The sequence below is a fragment of the Triticum urartu genome, chromosome 2 (assembly GCF_003073215.2).
Source record: "Triticum urartu cultivar G1812 chromosome 2, Tu2.1, whole genome shotgun sequence".
Taxonomy (NCBI): domain Eukaryota; kingdom Viridiplantae; phylum Streptophyta; class Magnoliopsida; order Poales; family Poaceae; genus Triticum; species Triticum urartu.
Window position 1 is genome coordinate 704,656,726 of NC_053023.1, and position 9,152 is coordinate 704,665,877.

At 41.6% G+C, this 9,152-nt stretch overlaps 2 long non-coding RNA genes across 9 annotated transcripts; both read right to left on the minus strand.

Annotated features, from left to right (window-relative positions):
- Window positions 1–12: 12 nt before the first annotated feature.
- Window positions 13–6,502, minus strand: LOC125539913. Of its 8 annotated transcripts, none has more exons than XR_007297097.1 (10): window positions 5,905–6,496; window positions 5,686–5,786; window positions 4,574–4,986; window positions 3,616–3,657; window positions 2,695–2,825; window positions 2,524–2,605; window positions 1,574–2,372; window positions 1,420–1,488; window positions 616–1,312; window positions 13–473 (listed from the first exon to the last, which is right to left on the minus strand). It is a non-coding gene; the product is annotated as an uncharacterized LOC125539913 (long non-coding RNA). The 8 variants fall into 8 exon arrangements; XR_007297099.1 differs by having other exon boundaries at window positions 1,574–1,888; window positions 5,905–6,484; XR_007297098.1 differs by having other exon boundaries at window positions 1,574–1,726; window positions 5,905–6,477.
- An 830-nt stretch (window positions 6,503–7,332) lies between these two features.
- On the minus strand, window positions 7,333–8,637 carry LOC125534225. Its single transcript, XR_007294427.1, has 2 exons — window positions 8,513–8,637; window positions 7,333–7,713 (listed from the first exon to the last, which is right to left on the minus strand). It is a non-coding gene; the product is annotated as an uncharacterized LOC125534225 (long non-coding RNA).
- Between the last annotated feature and the right edge of the window lie 515 nt (window positions 8,638–9,152).

Below are 9,152 nucleotides of genomic sequence, written 5' to 3' on the forward strand. Positions count from 1 at the left end.
AAAGGCCCAAGATTTAAATTTCACCAAGAACCACCACCCCTAGGCTATCCTTGCACCCAAACCTAGAGGGAGGAGTATAGAGCAGAGGTCGTGGTAGTACCAGATCGATGGACTACTTGAAAGCATCCAGGTTGTCGGCCTTCTTCTCTGTCATCTCAGCCATGGCGACGCTGGCATCAGGGATCTCCCTCCGTCACCAAAATCACCATGCCCAAATGGATTCATCACATAGCCCGATCCAAGATCGCAGATAAGGTACTTGCCCTACTCGGAGCCCCAACTGTCGGTGCCATCCTTCCTCTTGGTTGCACTCGAGAATCAGGCGGCAATGTGGTCACTGGCAAAAGATTAAAAAAATAGGCGCATGGTTTGAACAATAACACACGCCCTCCCCTGTTTCCAAAAAATACCATCAACATGGCCACTGGCTAAAGTTTCAGGAGTATCCATTTTTGGAGTCGCCCACTTGAGTCCTGAATGTTTCAACAAAGTATATAAAGTACAAAGGTTAATCATGTGCCGTTGCATGTTTCAGCAATTTAGATTGGTGCTATCCAGAAATCCAGTTGAATAAGAAAACTATGGTAAGGAATCAAGCTATGAATTCAGGCATACCTTGGTCTCTTGGCAGTGGCGGATCCATGAATTTAACAATGGGTGTTCAAGAAAAATATTCACCCTAAAAGAGGAGCCAATTGGTTCACGGCTCAATGTAAGATTCTGCGATTGGACTTGTGTTCATGGCACTAAAAATCTGTAGCCGTTGTGGATGAAGTTGACTAGCGGTTGGGGCGCCACCCGGTGGCGCCGCTTGAGAGGAAGTTGAGCGGTGCTAGGTGGGGGGGCGCCCCCTTTCCCTTTCCTGTATATACTATGTAATGTTATTGCATCAGATTTAAAGTAACATGCTCAGCTAAGTGCAAAGTGTGATGAATAAGTGAAATAGAAGAAAGCTGGTACATAGGTGTATGCCAAAAACTATATAATATAACATAAACAGATGAAGTCATCGATGTCTATGGTATGAAATGCACATGCACAAAATTAGAGTGCACATGAAGACAGAGCACTATAGTGTCCTGAGTTGCAAGTCTCTAAGCACTGAAATGATCCGCAATCATAAGTACAAAGTAACTGAATAAGAACAAGAAATTTAGAGCAAATGAGTTGTAAAATGTAAGTAATGAGCATCGGAAGTAAAGGTAAGGCAGAATCAGTGACAGTTGGGTGCACTTGACAGGAAAATCGGCGAGGCATGATATGAAATTAGAGCACTTGATTAAATGAGTGCGTGCACGTCTCTTGGTGGCACCTAAATGAAAAAAGAAACTATTCAGCTCTCAAAATTTTCCCTAAGACCATATAAAATCAGGAAGGTACTGAAGAGAGATGCTCAAATTGGAAGTTGAAGAAGCTTACCAGATTCAGAAGCCATGTCTAGGAATGCTTGAAGCTTCAAAGCTTTCCTATAATACAGCATGCCTCTAACTTTTCACAATAAGAAAAACATGTAAATGCGGAATCAACCAAATGATCCGTATTTGACAAAGGTCGAAGTGTACAGCCGAAGTACCTGTTCGAGTGTCTGCCTCTAAGAGAGGCACAATGACGAAGTTGAAGACCATTTTCTTCATTTCCCCAAACTTTAGTTTCTCTTTTGCATTTAATTCTTTCCATGAAATTATTCCATTCATGTATAAGAAGAATTAGAATAGAAGACAAAAACCTGAGAATCAAATTCATAACTGTAGGCATAAAAAAATCAAACGGCAAAGGAACCTAGAAAGATCTTCTGGCGGTAGAATATAACTGATACACTATCCTCATTCTCCAGATCAAGGTCGTTTCTTGAATTACAGTTTCCTCACTGTAGTATGGTGTCATTACACTATGAAGAACAAAGTGTCATCAATCATTTAGAGCCCAATCTTTTTCACTGAAACTCTTATGATCACATAACAAATTTAAACATAAGGTTTATTAGATTGTTGTTGTGAACTGATGATATATTTCTGGTATTGACATTGTTTTGATTACGGATGCACTTCAAGATGGGTGGCACGGATTCTATTGTACAGGCCTCCACCTGGAATTGCACCACTTGTTATTTTTGTTTTAGAATGTCTAGGTGCATTTTTCCTTTAAGGTGGAAACAGATGTACTTGTACAAGCAACAAGAGTACAAAGCGCCACTGCCATACATTGTGGAAGCTCAATGCTTCCGTTTACAAAATTTGCTTCCCAAAACAGAAGCATTTATAATTTTTTATTACAATCAAGCGGATATGAGCTGATGAGTACAAATGTGAACATGTACTGAGAGCAGCACCCTTTCAACAGTGGATCATTTACAAGTTGGATAGTTTGACGGTCTGAAATTAGTGGTTGTGTGTCAGAATCGTTATCAAATAGTAGATGATATATATTAACTTCTAAAATTAGTGGCTGTTTGTCAGAACTGTTATCGAATAACACAACATATATATTAACTTCAATAAGGGATTCGCTATGAAGGAAGATTACCAAAACAAAACAAAAGTGAGTGGCTGGACATATTCTCGATGTTTTTCCTGGCGGTGTACATCTTGATTCCTTTCGCCGGGCCCTGCAGATGGAAGGGTTGGATTGAACAAACAACACACATGAATCAGCAAAACACACACACACAGACAGGGCGCGAGGAAAGGGGGCAACCTGTAGTCGACACCCTCTACTGAGAGGGGCACGGGGAAGCCATGGAGCTCAACACCTGGTTAGGGCGTGCCCATGCTGCTCCGTCTGAGTAGCTGGGCTGTGTCAGGTGGGAAAGCGCCCTTTTCAGTTTCCTGTTTCCAATATGTTTGGCACAACTTTATGCAAGCGCTGATACATGTAGATATGTAGTTGCTATAGACATATAAATAAAAGATCTTCAAAGATGTGTTAAACAAAGTAGGGCAGAGGCATAAGCTGATACATGTAAATAATAGTAACTCTGGAAAATAAATCAGTTGCAATCACTTGTACAATATAACTTGGTACACAACAAATCATCACAACTAAGCTGTAAACAATCAGCATTAGCCATTCTAAGCTTCAAAAATGCTCATATAGTTGATGCTTCATAGCGCCCTTTTCACTTTGTATTGTAGTTTACTTCAAAAAATAAATTGTTGGTTTTCTTCCGTTTTTGTTGATGGTAACTTAAAACCCAAAGGTAGGTGCATCAAGAAGTGGTAGAAGATTATGAAATATAGTTGCTACTTGGTACTTATTTTCTAATCAAAATTGGCAAGCACATAGAGGATTAATTATTTCCATAAAACCATTCCTTACTTATGTGTTTCTGTATCCACAAATAGAACTGCCCTATAATTAATTCTTATACAACTCCACTTTTCTATCCACAACTATGAAATTTCTTGTGCGGGAATGGTAGATTTTATTCCACTCTTACTTTTGAAATGGTGTGTTACATCTTTCGTTTGATAGTTGCGCGGTAAATATGAGGACAAACGCAACGCCTGATGGTCCTATAGATGAGTATTTCTATGTTCATTTAGTTCTTGAACAGAATAATCAACTTCCTGAATTAATAGAAGAGAGAAGAGGCCAAGGAAAGAAAGAGAGAACAACCTCGTAGCCGAAGCGTGGGTGGAAGTAGAGGCGATTGGAGGCCTACACGAGCATAGAAATAACTTTAATGTTGTCTACCATCAGTTAAAATTTACTACCTCCGACCGGAATTACTTGTCGCTCAAATGGATGTATCTAGAGGTATTTTAGTGCTAGATACAACCATTTGAGCAACAAGTAATTCCGGACGGAGGAGTATATGTTAAAATGCATGGTTCAATCATGCCATATATTCAGCACAAATGACAAACCATGTTGACTGGATTCCCACAATAAGTTTCACAAGGACCTTCTTTTGCGGTAATCTCAGCAGAAACTTTCTAAGCATGATAATATGGATCGACCAAAAGATATAATTGTTTAACTGTTGGACCCAAGAAACGATCCTGCTATAATGTGTATCGGCAAAGTGCAAAATGGAATGACCACACTTTCATTATCTTGGGATGTACATCTGGTGAAGCAAATAGCATGCCAAGTAAAATGAAAGTGTCTGCTAAGCCTTGAACACCTATTCCTTGTTGTCTCAATGGGAATAATTAATATCGATTATTTTGTTGAAATTCCTATAATAAATGAAATAATACGTCATATAGGCAACAACTCTTTAGTTAGCATTCACACTAATGGGACATAATAATACTGTTACGAAACATCTTTTTTTCCCAATACTACAAACATCTAGTCCAGCTTTAGGACAACAGACATGTCCACATCATCATGGTGTTTCTGATCGACTGATTTGTTTGCACCTTTACAAAAAGCTAATGGCATAATTCCTTACAGACCATCAGTTAATGATTCAGAAGAAAAAAAATTCTCACTTGAAATATCACATATGTTTGTCGCTTTGTCCTAGAGCTAGCCTAATAGAAGTTATGCACTTTTTGCACCACGGGACAACATTTCCTGTAAACTCTAAATCCTATTTATGGAATAAAGATGTGTGATGACTTACATCTGAATACATCTGTCCGGCTGTGATATATTCATTTCTCTTAAAAGCCTTTGTAGCTTGTAATTTTAGTTCAGATATATGTTTTCTCTTCATACTGACGTTCATCCTTACCACAAATATTTGATTAGACCATATATGTGGAACAACCTTGCTGTCAGAGTATCCCCAATCTACATTGTCGAATTTATAATCAAGCTGCTGATTCAAGTCAATTTGCTGATTGAAGTCACTTTCATCAAATTCATAATCAGACCCTTCATCGCCATTCACATATATAGCAGACTTCATCTTTGTCATACACATAATAATCTCCTTCCTCGATGTCACAAGTCAAAATTCTGTAACTCAGCTTCAGATGCTTCGACGGAATCATTTTCTATGCAGGATCCATCTTCATCACTGGATGAAGATCCCTGTAAAATATGTCAATGTAGTTATAAACTAAGAAAAGCATTTTAACTGTATATACAAACTTTAGTCCGCCAAGAAGTACTTGTAACTTTGAGTTATGTATCAGGATCCATTGCTTCGGTGACAACATTAGACGTGCATATACGGTAAAAGCAATCCACATTGTTTTCCCAACAAAGCATCCACAAGAATCTAGTAATTAAGAAAGCATAATATATATATATATGTGCAACAGGAGCATGTAATCTATTTGCTCTCACAGAAGCGTTTTCTTTCGCAGAGATTTCTTGAAGAAACCTAGCTGCAGTAAAAAAATCAACAATGTAGTAAAGTATAATACTTGTGCTCAGGTTCATCAAAACTACAGTTCAAAAACAAAGTTCATCGAAACTGAATCCCAGTTCTTGTAGTCTGAAACTCTGAAAGTGCACACTTATTATGCTGCTATTTCTTTGATCAATAAGCACTTGACTTTCCATCTTGATCATAGTAGTATGCTGAAGCAGCTCAAGATAAAAGCCCTGTTTATCCATGGCCAGATTTCAGTAAACTAACTTGGAGTATAATGGCTGTACCACTCCACTTTTCACACTTATAACAGCAAAATAGATATCCTAAACCACATTCACAGGTTACAAAACAATTTGTGAAACAGGGTAGTCTTATTTTAAGAGACGAAACAGATCAGTAGGCGAACTTACCTTTGGAAGCTCCAGCACTGAATGTTTCGCTATTTTGTCAGAGTGAGGATCACCATCAGCTTGTCATACTCTAAGAAAGGAACCTAATCTAGACCAGCCTCCTAAATGTTGCAGATCCAAAATCCAAATAGATGTCAGATCGATGCACGCAGAGTGGAACCGTCGAATCAAGCAAGCAAATCAGAGCCGATCGGACCCAATGGCAAGCAAGCAACGAACCTGGCGTAGCAGTGAAGGTGATGGAACTCGTCGAGTCGTCGAGGCTGACGTCGCTGACGCGGCCGTCCACCATTAGCCGCCGCAGCTTCGCCTCCACCTCCACGGCGCCTGCGTCGGAGCCGTAGCCGCAGCCGCCCTTTGCCGTGTGTGCTGGTTTGGCCCATCTCGCGGACACACAGGGAATAAGAGAGGGAAGTAGAAGATGACTATGGGGTTCGATGCCACCGGAGGAACAGGGGAGCTGCAAAGGAGATAGGAAAGGAGAGGTTGCGTGCTGAGAGGCGGCGGCGGCGCTAAATCGCAGCTTCTCGTCGACCTGGACGCCCCCTCCTCACCGTCCGTCGCCACCATGGTCTCGTCCTCCCGACGAAGGAGCGGGCGCCGGAGGAGCTTGGATGTGCCGATGGGGCGGCGGCGGCGGCAACCCTACACGGGGAAGAGAAAATGAGGAGAGGAGAGGGAAGGTTGCTTGAGACAAAAAGGAAAAGTGGTGGGGCTCGATAAGGTCGCTTCGTCAGGAAGGGAAGGCTCCTCTTTGTCGTACCGTGAGGACGTGGCTAGCGCGGGGATGCGCCTTTAATGCACAGCTGAATGTGTTTGATTGGATGAGGAATTGTTCTATACCTACACTTGCTGCTCAACCTGAATACATGCCATATATTTCTTTCCATCTCTATTCCATAATGTTTTCAAATCAATTTTCTTCCTCTTGAGGTTTGAATGCTCTACTGCCTACAATTAAAATATAATTCATTTTTTATTTATGCTACTTCTGCTGCTTCTGCCGGTGAATAAGACATATGTAGCACGTAGCAAACCCCCTACAATGTACATTCCTTCTTTATATCAAAGTACAAAAATAAAACTGCAAAATAAATAAATAGAAATCTATGTAACAAATTGGATGGTGTCCGCAACTATGCGACATATCATGTTGTATATCTTCTTCAAGCAGAATGCACGTGCGTTGCTACGGGCGAAATACATGAAAATGAATCAAACTGATGACTAAAATCGAGTGAAGTCCTTCAAATATATATTAGTTTTTATCAATTTATTTAGTGGATATAATGAGAGCAACTACGCACCAGTCGCCTGTTTTTTTCGGTGGTAAAATTCTGTGATCGCCATCTTCTTCCTCCTCTTCGTCTTCCTCCTTTTGTCCCCACGGTCCATCCTCCGACACTGGTCACGGCCTGATGTCGTGCATTGCTAGGGGGGCATATATATTTGAGGATTTAACACAAATCATATCTAACCTATACATATTTTTTCCTCGACACGCTAATGTATCCGGCTTACAATCCCCCTTCCGCCCTCATCCTCACTCATATAACTGAGTAAGATGAACATCTATTTCCAGCACACACCCTCACTCACTTTTAAAAAATTGAAGATTAAATCAGGAATCATGCTAGTGAACATCTATTTCCAGCGGCCACTTAGAATATTTTCTTTACTAATTAGAGAACTTAGCAGCTGGAATTAGTGCAAGATACAATCACATGTCATGTTAATGATGATTTAAGACAAATTTCTTGCTGAAACCTTCGTCAACTACACTAATATCCTAGTGCATGGCGCAACTCAACTATGTACTCCAACGGAGTTATCTTTTTGGACAAGTAGAAAGAATCACTTCCAGTTTAACCTCATCTCCGAACATAGCTGACTAAATCTTCTTCATAAGAAAATGGCTGATAGATACATCGATTTGTTGATGGTTGATCAGTGGTTGCTGGCTGCGTGTAATTTGCGCTCTTGAGCAAGGAGGTAGCCACCTTGTAGGTTCTTCACATTCTAGACCCCCTGCAACAAAGACCAAAATCAATTAATTGACATTGATCTCAACCAGACATGAAGAATCGATCAAAAACTATTCAGTAACTAACTAACTAAGCAGGACACACCCCTCCGCAGCCGCCGCATGATGGCCACGTGAACATTGTTAGCCTCATGGGCGGTAGGGACAGGGACCCGCCACCCGTTTCGAAATCAGGGCGATTCCTAGGGAGTGCTTGGCTTATCTACTGCCCATTCATACGGTTGTGCGTCGCAACCACTATCATCAATGGATCCACGACCGACGTCCTCTCTATCTTAGGCTCAGACATACATGAGCTAGATAAATCCTTGTTACTCTCCACAAGCAACCTTGTCAATGACACATATAGGAGCAAGCTATATCACAAATTATTCCCAGGAGCTAGTTAAGTTACCAACAATCACCTATTATTCACCTCAAGCACTACTTTAATTCAAAGAACATTAAAATGAGGAAAATCTGAACAAACATAACCATTTGAATTTTGGACATTGCTGAGATCCTTATTCAGTAATCGTGATTTTCAAAAAAGCCTATCAATGTTTTTGGAATAGTTAAGGTTGGAATGGGCCATATTTGTTTTGAGATTTAAACAGTACGCAAAAAATTCTCATATAGCAACCTGTACATGAACACCAATCTAAAGCAACTACTCCTAAAGACGTAGATCAGTCCTACTCCGTAAAGGCCCAAGCTTTAAATTTCCCCAAGAACCACCACCCCTAGGCTATCCTTGCACCCAAACCTAGAGGGAGGAGAATAGAGCAGAGGTCGTGGTAGTACCCGATCGATGGACTACTTGAAAGCATCCAGGTTGTCGGCCTTCTTCCCTGTCATCTCAGCCATGGCGACGCTAGCATCAGGGATCTCCCTCCGTCACCAAAATCACCATGCCCAAATGGATTCATTGTTGGGGAACGTTGCAGAAAACAAAAATTTTCCTACGGTTTCACCAAGATCCATCTATGAGTTCATCTATCAACGAGTGATCGGATGCATCTACATACCTTTGTATATCGCGAGCGGAAGCGTTCAAAGAACGGGGATGAGGTAGTCGAACACGACGTGATCCAAATCACCGGAGATCCTAGCACCGAACGGACGGCACCTCCGTGTTCAACACACGTACGGTCAGCGTAATGTCTCCTTCTTCTTGATCCAGCAAGAGGGAAGAAGAGGTTGAGGAAGATGGCTCCAGCAGCAGCACGACGGCGTGGTGGTGATGGAGCTGCAGTACTCCGTCAGGGCTTCGCCAAGCGCTATGGAGGAGGAGGAGGTGTTGGAGAGGGAGAAGGAGGCAACCAAAGGCGTGGATGAAAAGCCCTCCTTCCCCCACTATATATAGGAGGGCCAAGGGGGGGGCGCCGGCCCTAGGAGATCCAATCTCCTAGGGGGGCAGCGGCCAAGGGAGGTTTCCCTCCCC